We start from the raw sequence: 12,878 nt of genomic DNA, 5'->3' as shown, positions 1-12,878 counted from the left end.
CCCCTCACCTCTCCTGGGAAACCCCTGAGGGGACCCAGACCTGCTGCTGGGTGGCCCTCATTGGAACTCCTCTTCCCAACACACACTTACAACTTAAAAGACGTGTAGCACCTACAGGCACAGGGAGAGGGAGTCTTGTAGCCCAGCCTGGGGGCCCCTGTCCACGTGGTAGAGGGGGAAGAAAAATACAGGTCCACGTGGGCCAGACCCACATTCCTCCCATAGGCCAGGTCCAGTGCCTGGCCAAACAGCCAAGGCAGGGGACAGGGCGTCCAGGCCAAGGGGAGTCAGGAGGGCTGACCGCCCAGGGCTACAGCCTGGCAGCAAGCACCACCATGGGGCTGGGCAGAGTCTCCTTCCTGTTGTGGGAGGCTGGAACCGGTCCCCACCCTAGGTCATCCGCAGGAGCCCCCGCTCCAAGTAGGGAAGGGGAGGCCACCTGAGAGGGGCCGGCAGCAGGAGGAGGCAGCAAGCACGAGGGCCAACTTAGGACTGAGACGCACTCTCACCCCTGCCAGGAAACAAGGGAGGAGATAGCCACGGAGCAGGAGGACAGTCCAGGAGAAGCAGTGGGCACCAGGGAACGCAGCTGCGGAGACGAAGCCCCAGCAGATATGCTGAACATCCATCCAGCTGGGTGGAATGCGAATGGAAGGTCAGACTGAAGGTCAAACTGAAGGAACTTTCCAGAAGGATTACAAAGAAAACGTGAAGGGGGCAAAGGACGAGGAGGACAATTCCAATGTCCCGATATTTATTCATTGAGAAGATGAGAGGCTCCTCAAGTAGAGTGTGAAAAGTAACACACGGGAATCTCCTGGAAGAAAAGGAGAACTTAGTCCTCACACAGAAAAGAGGTCTCACCCAGTTACAGGCAGAGGAAGTTTTAAAAACCTGCACCAGACACACTTTCTTAAAAGCTCAGGACCTACAAGGAAAAGGAGAAGCCCACCCCGCGCACACACACAGGGCCTCCTAGGATCTCCTACAGTGTGCACTTAAAAGGCAGCCGATTCGTGGGTTGCAGGCTGCTTTCTCAGGGCAACACTGTGAAATTCCATCTCAGTTTCTGGGTCTCGGGGTGGGGGTGGGGGGGCAGCAGCAAAAATTTCCTGACTCGGCATCTCTGTCCTAACTCCTGTCCGGCGCCCGAGACCCTCAGGGACCTGTCTCAGGAAGCCACTCCTGCAGCAGCCAGCCCACACCTTCGATGACGCCACTGACACCCCAGGCCTGCCCCCGCAACCCGGGCACCTCTCTGAGTGTCACCTCCCACACGACTGCAGTGGAATGCGTTCCCCACATGTCCCCCCAGCATATGGACCATCCCCATTCAAGCCCCAGCAGCACCTCCTGGAGGGTCCCCTGGAGGACAGCTGGGGGGTCACTCCCTCAGGAGCCAGGAATCCAGCCTCCTTCCAGCATGAGGGCCTTCCGTTCCTCCTGCTCCTCCCCTGGGCCTTCGACTATAGTCCCTCTGGCTGGGCAGCCTGCAGAGTGCTTGCCTGGCAGATGGAGGGACCCACTCGTCCCCAGAGAGCTCCTTCAGTGGGTAGGAAGAGGGCACTGGGGCAGATCGGACTCAAGCCCAGAAGGCACAGGTGACTCTGAGCCCACCCTTCCTCTATTGGGCGCCCCATGGTGCTGGTGGCACTGGTTACTGAAACAGTGAGCAAGCTTGGAGCGTGCCAGAGAGCAGGAAGCCCGGGGCAAACCCAAGAGCATGTTCCTGCAAGCCCAAGAGAGTGCCCGGAGAAGGAAAAGCAATACTGGAGCAGGGCGGGGTGCTCCCCATCTCCAGAGATCACCGTCCCACTGCCACAGGAGGAGCCAGGGGAGGGACAGTCCCTGCAGAGCCAGCTCAGCCGGGCACGGCTCTGACAGGGCTTGGTCATCTTCAGCTTCTACCAGCAGTGGGAGCAGCAAGGGGCTGTGGGGGCGCAGGAGTCTGGGCAGGAGAGTCCCTCCAGGGGCTGGCCCAGGAGAAGCTTGGGAGGCCACCTCCACCTGGGCAGAGAGAGAGCCCTGAATATGTGCAGAAGGACACGCCTGTGGGGATCCGGACCTGTAGGCACCGGAAGAGGGCATTCATCAGTCAGGGCGAAGGTGCTCGGAGCTGGGAATGGCCCAGCTGTGCCCAGCAGGACCAACAGCAGGAGTTAGAATGGGCAGAATCCCCAGGAGAGCTGAGGGGAGGAGGGCCACAGGACAACGCCAGGCTGGCAGGCCCCTGAGAGCAGTCTCCCTCTACTAGGGGTGGGATCAAGAGGCCAAGGCTGGGGTGGGAGCTCCAGGACACCTGACAGGGGTCGTCCAGCAGCCTGGCTCCCAGGACACTGGTGGCTGGGCCAGCACCTGCAGGACGGAGAACCAGGGAGTCAGTGCTAAAGCCACAGGCAGGTAGCACCCACTCTCTTGTCCTCCAGCCATAGAAGCCCCTCAAAAGAGCCGCGTGGAGCCCAGCTGCCGGGGTCCTAAGGCCTTCACAGGGGCTTCCCAGGCTTGTAATCCAGAGAGAAATGCACAGGAGAGGAAGCCCGTCACCAGCCACACACACGCCCCCCCATGACATGCCATGGGCTGGGGCTAGGTTTGGACGAGGATGTAAGACAAGGAATAGCATTAGGAGAACGGCCAGGTCCTCCAGTGCTGGATGAGGGGACAGGATTTCTCACTATTGATGGAACAGCTTTCCCCACCTCTACACCCTGTGGGCCGCTGTGGAAAATAAGACAGTATTTACTTCCCAGGATTATTCTGTAGAATTTTTTCAGGTAGAATAAGGGAAAGAGTCTTTGTGCATTGCAAGCTGTTATAAATGACGGTGATTTTGTGGGGGTCCTCTTTTCCTCTAATGAGTCTGAAATGAATCCTGTTGGACAGATTCTCCATTGGACCTGCTCATAGAATGCTGAAGTAGGTAGCAGTGAGCATTTGGTGACCACTGGTGGTGACATGAATCAGATCCTCCAGCTGCCGCCACCCACAGAGATGTGGCTAGCTCAGCAGTCCTTCTGACCTACAGCCCCACCTGCTCCTTCCTCTGAGAGCTGGTGTGGCCAGCAGCCATGACTGGGGCTAGGTACCAGGTGTCCGCCCATGGTACCAGTGGAGGGCCTGCCCTGGGCCTCCCGTGGGGCCTGACTGCCACCTCTGCAGCCCTGAGTGTGACAGCTCCACCCTCAGGCCCTGAACAGGCTGCCTCGCCTCCCTTAGCAGAGCCACTTCCAGGTGTTGGACTGGTCCCAGCAGGGGTTGGACTGCTCCCCAAGTTCCTGAGGACACAAGCTCTTAATTAACATGATGGATCACCACCTCCTCTGTAGGAAAGCTGACCTTGGCATTGGTCATTAGTCCTTTTGGGGGAGGGGGCGCTGGGGACTGAACCCAGGGCCTCACATGTGCTGGGCATCCCCAGCCCCGGGATTCGTATTTAACAGGACTGTTATATATTAGAAGGAGAGGAGGAAAGGAGGAAGGAAGGGAGGAGGAGAAGAGAAGGGGGAGGGAGGGAGAGGGAGAGGGGAGGGAAGAAGGAAGGGGGGAGAGGGAGGGGGAGGGAAGGAGGAAGGAGGGAAGAGGGGAGGGAGGAGGGGAGAGGGAAGAGGGAGGGAATGGGGAGGGAAAGAGGAAGGAAGAGAGGTGGGGGGAGGGAGGAGCGGGGCAGGGAGGAGGGAGGAGGAAAGGGAGGGAAGAAGGAAGGGGACTGAACCCAGGGCCTCACATGTGCTGGGCAAGCACTCTACCACTGAGTTAAACCCCAGCCCAAGGATTCGTATTTAACAGGACTGTTATATATTAGAAGGAGAGGAGGAAAGGAGGAAGGAAGGGAGGAGGGGAAGAGAAGGGGGAGGGAGGGGGAGAGGGAGGGGGGAGGGAAGGAGGAAAGGAGGGGGAAGGAGGGGGAGGGAAGGAGGAAGGGAAGGGGAGGGAGGGGGAAGGAAGAGGGGAGAGGGAAGAGGGAGGGAATGGGGAGGGAAAGAGGAAGGAAGGGAGGTGGGGGGAGGAAAGGGAGTGGGGAAGGAAGAAGCAGGGGGGCTGGGGTTTCCCTGCAGGGTTGGTTTTCCAGGGCCTCACATGTGCTGGGCAAGCACTCTACCACTGAGTTAAACCCCAGCCCCGGGATTTGTATTTATCATATATTAGAAAGGAAAGGAGGGAAGGAGTAAGAGAAGGAAGGGGAGAGGAGGGGGGAGAGAAGGGGGAAAGGGAAGGGGAGGAGAGGGAAGGAGGAAGAGAGGGGAAGGGAGGGGGGAAGGGAGAAAGGAAGGGGGGGAAGAAATTGGAAAAAAGCTTCATGCAAATTTTGTGTTTGTAATTTAAAGAAAATCAGCCCAGCAGGGCAAAACTAGAGCAGGGGACTGGGCAGCCTGGGACAGAATTCAGCACAGAAGCTCTGCACCTTGACTCAAAACCACAGCATTTCCATCAGCCAGAGATGTTTCCTCTCATTGTCCCCAGAAAAACCAGAGTCCACCAGAGGAACTCTGGTTCCCCCACTAAACCGTAAGAACAAGCGCAGCAACCGTAGAGAGGCGCCGCAGAGCAAGGCCCCACATCCCCTGAAGCCCCAGGGCTGGGGCCCAGGCACGGCCTCCAGCATGAGCCACCCGGTCCATCTCAGCTTCTTTGAAGAAGATCCCTTTGGGTTCTTAGCCAACAGTGCAGGATGCCCAGAGTCTGTCCTGTTAGCACGTGGGAGAGACTCAGGGAGGCAGCGGCACTTTGGGGGATGGGAATCGCTGCTCAGCCCTGAGCTCAGAGCTGGGATTCTGATCACCCTGAAGACCATGGCTTGGCCCCTGCTAGCTCCCCAGTGGGCACTGCGCCCTTCCATCGCACTGCAGAACACACACAGGCAGTTAGTTCCTCCCACTGAAAGCTGCCCTGTCCTCCTCTTCAGGAAGCTGGTGCTCACCTGGTGCAGCCAGGGCTGTGCAATGTGACAGAGCGGCCCTCCTACAAGAAGGCAGCACTAAGGCCAGTGGGAGGCTGGTCCTGCCTGCTCCTCCCCGCTTTGACCCCGGCCTCCACCACAGTCTGCCATAGGCACCCACCAGCTTTGCTTCCCTGAGCCCTCACCTGTAAAGTGGGAAAGTCACAGAGTGTCACGTGGGCTAGTTAAGCAGGATAACGTTCAGAAAATATCCTGAACAGTGAAGCTACACACAGTTATGATGATTAAACGGCTGCAGAGAAAGAGCAAATGTCACCCAAATAGATGTTTCACTGGCTGTGAAACTTACCACCAGCTCATTAAACTTTCCCTTTAACGATGGCACTGAACTTTAAGAATTTCAAAGCTAATCCCGTGGTGGTTTTGAGGTGAGTTTGCTGTGTGGACAATAGGTGCTGGCCCCGCCTCACTGTCTGGTAGAGTGTTCAGGATGTCCGTGGCGTCACAGAGGCTCAGCAGTGGCAGCAGCAGTGGTTTGAAGGAAGGTAGAGGCTGAGGTTTGGAGGGACTCTGGTCTCTCCTGCTTGGCTCTATTCTGACACTCAGGCCTCTGCTACTCAATTCCCAGGCCCATGGCCCCATAACTGGGTCTCCCAAGATGCCCAGCTCCGGGCATCCTGCCATAGTGTCCTGGGCCTATTCTCGGTGGCCGTGAGGTCAGTGCCTAATGTGACAGCAGTGCGTCACCTCCCCACGCTCTTTGGAGACCCTTTTCCCACTTCCTTGCACCCTTCTCTCCATGAGAAGCAGGGAGGCAGGCCTCAGTTGGAGGCCGAGGGCAGGTGATGAGGGAGAACCACTGCCCTTTCCCACGCCGCCTGCCCATCAAGTCTTGGCTACTCCAGGGTGAACCCTCAGGCAGCAGAGGTCCCTAGGGACCAGATGGGCAGAGGGGAGCTCAGTGGAGAACGAAACCCGTGCAAGCAGGCTGAGCAGCAAAGGGCCCTATTCACAAATCCTGGGGTTTCCAGAGATTCCAGCTGGGGGTTCTCACAGGCTCTCTGGGGCCCAGTGGCCCTGACATCCTGACCTCTCTTTGCCTCGCTCTACCCCTATGTCAGCAAATGCCATCCTCTCAGGGATGCTTTGTCTCTTACGGGGGTCCCATGAGCCAAGTGTGAATCACCCTGGGGGCCAAGGAGGCTGGGAGAGATTTTGTTTTTGGTCACATCTCCAGCTGCCACCTGGAGAAGCCCCTGCCTTGTGTCCAGAGGAAGCTGGGACCCAGCGGGCCTCTCTCCCTAATGCGTCCTTTCTCCCTTTCTTCTTCACACTCTCCCTGGACAGTTCACCTGTGGCTTCACTGTGTGCAGTTGTGGGTTTCAGAGGCTTCCTCTCCTTTTATCATTCAAAGTCCCAATCGGACAGGGCTTCATCTCATAGTCTCTCTCTCCTCGGCTTGAAGTGGCAAATGTTCTCAGCATTAATCTCTACGTTGTGTTAAAAATAGAAATATCAAACTATTATTAAAAATAAGCACAATGTCTCTCATTCTAAAGTCAATACATATTTTAAAAAGCATTTCTACATTTAAAATATTCTCAACTTTTCTTCACCGTCTTAAACATCTGTTAAGTTGTCTCTGTGTAGACATTTGCTAAATAACATGGGTTTATTTTGGACAACTGATTATAGGACACCTTCCAGACAGCTAAGAAGTGACATTCTTAATCACATCTTCTTTCTGAGTTTAAAGAACCAAGTGATTTCCTTATCTTGACATGATTTATCATTTGAGCAGGAGCCAGGGTCCTGGGAGGATATTATCTCTGGCCCTTCACCCCAGAAGGGTTCTTATCGAGCTAGCAGAGTTTGTGATCACAACCAGGCACCAGGAGGACAAATGGCACAGGGAGTGCTCTCTGCAGGGTTTGTTTTCCAAGTGATAGTATCTGCAGACCCATTTCCCTAGAACTCACAGACAGGTGATTTCCCATGAGCTGCAGACATGGGTGAGCCATGTGGTGACACGGTTTTCTCTTCCCACTGGCTATCAGCTTAGGCTCCTCTTCTATTTCTTTCTGAACACTGGCTGTTTTTTTTTTTTTTTCCTCTGTAGCTCAAAGATTTTGTTGTTAAAGCTCTCGCCCTCACGACTGATGGTTTTAATCAGAAGCTTGAAAACGATGAGCTCACCAATCTCCATCTCTGTTGTTCTTCCCTGCTCCCTTGGGCTCTGGTGTCCAGTGGTCCAGCAAGAGGCATGTCCAGCCCTTCCCCACCCAGCAGCCGACCCTGCTTCCTGCTTTACTTCCAGGCCCACTGTCCTGTTTGCCCAGGCTGAGGGTTTCCTAGGATGTGGGGTCAGTGCTGGGACAGGCCCAGGAGAGCCAGGAAGGCCGCTCACTCTAAAATGCCACCCACAACCCCAGGACACAGGCTAAGTCACCAAGCCAGGCACAGAGGGGGCATGGGGAACAGGGTCTCACAGTGAACCCTAGGAAAGTGAGCACACAGAAGCAAAAAATGGTGTCCCTGAATAGGGTCCTGGGGGTCCCCAAAGGACACAGACCTCAACTCAGCCTGTGACTGTCCTTGATGTCCTTCCTCACAGAAAGGACTTAGAAGATGGGTCAGAGTGAGCACAGATTGGCTCATTGAGGACAAGAAGCGGACACCTATCTTGAGTGTCGGTGGAGTTGGGTGCTGGGAGGAGCGCAGAGCTGCCCCTCAGCTGGGCACACTGACGCACAGGAGGTCTGCAGAGCAGGGAGACTGATTCAGCGTGCTATTGGCCCTCCTGTGCTGAAAACTGGCACATTGGCCACGACCAGGGCCACAGACCATTACTGACCTGTTGACCATGGCCAGGAGGAGTCATTTCCTGACCCACTGACCACAACCAGGAGGAGGTCATTTCCTGGCCTGGTTTCCACTACCAGGAGGGTAACCAATTCCCTGAGTTAAATTCTTTCTTTTTAAACTCTGTGGACTTGGTCTTCTGGTGGACACTGGCTGTCACCCTTGGTCTCCTGGGAATGTGCACAAGGGCTCCTTGGTATGGTGGCCCATCCACATGGCTGATGCCTGGCCAGGGTCACCATGTCTCTGCAGGGTGTGGTATAGAGGAGGTGGAGGTAAGCCACCTGGGAGTCAAAGCCCTCATAGCCCACAGCGTGCATGTGCTCGCTGCTTGGATGGGAGACGAGAAAGATTCTTATGAAACAAGTTATGACAACCGTGGGCACCGGATTCAGTGCCAGGAAGCCTGGCAGACCTGCATTGCCCAATGCTCTCCTCTGCTGGGGTTGCTGCCTGTCCCTGTCCCTGTCACTCTAGGATGGCACAGGGACATGCACAGCCACTGCTGAATCTCTGGGAGGCCGCAGGGCACATGCTGGCTCTGCTCCGGCTGCAAGGAGGACAGTGGCCAGGCCCCGCCTGCAACCCACAAGCTGCTTCTCAAAGTGCAGTTCTTTCCAAGAGAGGATGGCTCACACCCCAATGCCCAGGCACCTGGCCCGAGGACGACTGTTTTCTGGCGGCCTTTCAGTGAGGTCAAAGCTGAGGTCACTCTTATAGCTACTTGGTGACATTCATTCATTCAGCAAAAGTTGTTGGGCACCTGATTCCGTCTGGAAGTTATTCGAGACCTAGGATGCAGTCCTTCCCCATGGAAGCTCTGTGCACATGTCCCCCAGGAAGGGCTCTGCTGCAGGCCTGTGCAGTGTCCAGGAACATGAAGCAGGACATGGTCCCCTGCAAGTGGAACCCCTGGAAAATGAACTTGATGTGATTCCATAATGTGGATTTTTTACTTTTTTGCCCAAAATCTCAGGCAGAAATTTAATTTTAATGTCATTCTAAGTTAAAGAATTTTTTAAAAAATATTTTTTGTTAGAGATGGACACTGTTAGGTGCAGGACAGGCTGAACTATGTTGTCTGCAGGACAGGCCGAACAAAAGTTAGCTGCAGGGTGACCTGGCCACTCAAACCCTCTGTCTGGTCCTTTATCACCTGTTTGCATCAAATCTGAACACTCAACTCCACTCAAGGCTGAACACTTGACCCCCACTGGTCTGGTGCAACAGAAACCCACATCTGACCCCTGCCCCATCTGCCTGAAGGCAGAAGATGACACTACTGTACCACCTAATCACTGTATGCCAACAAGGCAGCTTGCAGACCCAGAGACCCCATTAGATTTGGGCTATAAAAATTCCCTCCTGCAGGCCCCTCTCTCTTGCTCTTGCTCTTTCTGTCTCCCTCTCTTGCTTTTGCTCTCCCTTGCTCTCTCTTTCTCCCTCCTCCTCCTCCTCCTCCTCCTCCTCCTCCTCCTCCTCCTCCTCCTCCTTCTTCTTCTTCTTCTTCTTCTCTCTCTCTCTCTCTCTCTCTCTCTCTCTCTCTCTCTCTCTCTCTCTCTCCTTTTTTGCACTGCTGCAATAAAGATCTCTTGGTCCCTCCGAGTGTTGTGGTCACTTTCCTTTCAGACACAATACCTTTATTTTTTTATTTATTTTTATATATTACTGAGGATCGAACCCAGGGCCTCACGCATTCCAGGCAAGCACGCTGTCACTGAGCCACAGCCCCAGCCCCTTAAAGAACTTTTATTAAATTTTTAAGTAAGGTACAAAAATCATTTAGAAAAGTACTCCATGAATATTTCTCTCTTTGAAGAATTCTTTTCTTGCTCCAAAATACATTTTTCCCCTCCCTCACCTATATCATTAGTTTCTATTCCTAACCTGGTGGTCACCTGAAACTATTTTGAGATAAAACATCTATGAACATCTTCTTTGTCAAATTTTTTAAAAATAATCTTTAATTCCATTTTAACAAATTTTTGAAGATTTCTTTGGGCCGATTAAAGGATAACTTATTGACAAGTTTCTATTCTGCTTTACTTTTGAACTTTAAATTAAACTGCATTAAGATATAAATAAATCTATTAATAGGATGTCATATTTTTCTACTCTCAAACATGTTCCAGGGGTTTCAAAATTGATCATACATGATCAATTTTGAAGAGCACATTGTCAATAACTAAGAAAAGAGCTATACAGTAATTGTGTAACCCTGAGTTCAATCCCCAGTAACAAAATAAATAAATAAGTAAAAAGCTATAGGCTCATTTGTTCTTTCTTAGTATTTAGAGGTTCCAAGTTGGAAGATGCAGATATCTGACTTATTCATACCTAACACAATGTGGCCTGGAGATCTTTACCTCAACATTGAAGGCGATAATCTGTGCATTTGGGAGTTCACATTTCTATTCCCTCATGAGCATGTGACTTGGGCATTTCTGTGGCTATTTCTCTTTGTTGGTGATCTTCAGTCAGGTGCTCTCCCACGCTCAGGTGGCTGAGGACCAGGACTGGGGAGGACACAGGCATCCTGGGAGGCAGGAGCAGAAGCAGCTGGGTTCTACCTCTTGGCTACCCGATGCACTCCCAGTTTCCGAGAGGTAAAGCCACCAGAGCCCGAGAGCATAGGCAGACTGTGCCCTGTCCTTACTCCCTCCAAACTAGCCCCTGTCACAGCCTCTCCCCCAGGCCTGGGTCTTCTGCACCTTTCCCACAGCTGGGTGATGCTAAGCCTTGGAGGCAAAGTGGTCCCACACTGAAGGACAGAGACCGGGCCACTTCCAGGGAGAATGTCACACCTGCCAGGTGTGTGTCCTCCCAGCAGCCACTGTGTATCCTCAGTTCTGACATGGCCTCAGAGGCACCAGGGCACAATCACATCCGACACAGCAGGGCAGCAAGGTCACTGGGTCTGTTGGCTTCGTGAGGGACTTTGCCGAGTGAAACCCTCCTCAGGACTGCATCTGAGCTGCCACCTGCAGCTTTTGCCTGAGGGGTCACAGGGGCAATAGAGACTCCTGTCCCTTCCCTTCTAACTCAGCAAGGAGGGAGCACCATGGGTGAGCCAGCCCCTGCTGAGTAATGTCCATTCTGTGCAGCGTATTTGCATCTGAGGATAAACCAAGGAAACTCTGATCTGCTGTGCTCTGCGGGTTTTATGCTCTGCCTCTACAGCGTGTTTTAGCTAAAAAGTAGTAACTCCTCATCAGGATGCTGCCCAAGGGCCTTCGGATGCCATGGAGACCACCCCTGATGAGCCGCAGTCTTTTACTTCCCCCAGAGGGACCACCTCATCTGACGTTGTAACAGAAGTCAACATTTGGACAGAAAAGGAAATGTGCGTTCACTTCCACGCTGACGAGTGTAGGTATTGCTTTAACTCAACACCTGAGACTGAGAACATTGCACAGGACGGGACACACTTGGCTCCTGGTTATGGAGACTGGGCAGCCAAACAGCACAGTGCCAGCGTCCACCCTGCCTCGGGTGCAGGCCTCAGGCTGTGCCATAGCAGGCAGAGGGCCTCACGTGTGGACACAGAGCAAGCAGAGCAAGGGCTGGCTCTATAACAAAGCTGCTGGGAAGACCCACTGACCATCAACCTGTGACCAGCAGAGCCCTTGTGACCTGGTAACCTCCCAAGGCTCACCTGTTGTAATGGGGACCCAGAAGTGAACTCCGGGGCCACAGGGTATATATTAGAAATAGACTGTCCCTAATAGAGCACACACCCAGGCGCAAGTCTCCAGGAGAACTCCGCTGGCCCTGGTCTCCCCCGTCCAGGGAAGTGGCATCAAATGCCTCCCCAAGTGCTCAGCCGAATGTTAAGGCTGGCTCTGCGCCCAGGAACCCACAGATGTAGGCTCCCTATGACTTAAAATGGAAAGGAATTCAGATGATCTGGGTCTCTCCTGCTTCTAATCTGCGGGCATCCAGCAGTGGAAGCCTGGACAGGGCAGCTGCAGCCAGCAGTAGAATGCTCGTGTCCTGTGTAGGCAGCTCCGCACAGGACGAGACGGGGGTGGGCAGAGATGGAGGGATGGAGGCCCCACCAAGAGAGGCCAACCTCGTGGATCAGAGCTGTCCTTCCAGGGGGACCACTGCAACATGGGTGGGCTCCTTGTCTCGCAGATTCAAAGAATAAGACTCATGGCCAGCAGAAGGGGAAAGCAAAGCCCAGCTCCCACCACTGGGAGGGGGCTGAGAGGGTTGCTTGAAGATGACCATTGTCCAGGTAAACACTGTGAGTCTGTAGGTTTAAGGAGTCAGCCTGGCCCCATCCTGAGTAAGGCACGAGGCATTCCCGAGGCCTCCGAGCAGGCTTTAGTTCAATCAAAACACCCATTAGGCATTTTCCTTCTTTGGAGAAGCCTTGGACTTCAGGTCACAGATGTCCTGTTTTAAAAATAACCTTTTTGCAAGTTTCTCAGCAAAATCCTGCAGCTGCTGTGTGTGTTCTGCTGCCAGGAAGTTCCCCAGGGCCCATTTCCCTCTCTGTCCAGCCTTATCTCTTCCTCCTGACCTCAGCATCTTGGTCTTTGACTGGTCAAGAGAGCAAAAATTAGATTTGCTAACACAGTTCACAAAAGCCACCCCCAAAAGCCGAGGACACTGTGATGATTAAACCCGAAGTGCGGAACTTCCGGTGGCGGCTAGGACAGACCTCCCTTCTCTCTCAAGGTGCTTTCGTCTATCAAACCTTGAACTTGAAACAAGCTAATTTAAAATCTTAACCAATAAAATAAATGGGACCCTGTGCATGGATTCTGTGTGGACACGACCCCCCAGGCACAGCCTGGATCTGGCATCCCGAGGCTAGTGGAGCCCACAAGGTCAGGCAGGACGTGACGGATCCACTCCACGGACCACCTTTCCCAAACAGGAGAGGCCATGCTGGAGTGCCAGGGTCAGCTGGTGCTCACTGTATTGGAGCCTTGCCAGCCCCAATTCATGCCATCTCTCCTGTCCATTGCTGCCCACAGTGCTTCCGGTCACTCACGTTCATGTGGCATTTATCAGATGTTCCACCATTGACTGTCTTTTCCTTTGGGTGTCCTCTTTCCCGCCCAGGCAGCAAATGTCCCAAGGGCCAGCAGAACAGCTGCAGGGCGCT

Source organism: Ictidomys tridecemlineatus, chromosome 10 (assembly GCF_052094955.1).
Source record: "Ictidomys tridecemlineatus isolate mIctTri1 chromosome 10, mIctTri1.hap1, whole genome shotgun sequence".
Lineage (NCBI taxonomy): Eukaryota > Metazoa > Chordata > Mammalia > Rodentia > Sciuridae > Ictidomys > Ictidomys tridecemlineatus.
Note: the sequence above shows the minus strand (reverse complement) of the source record.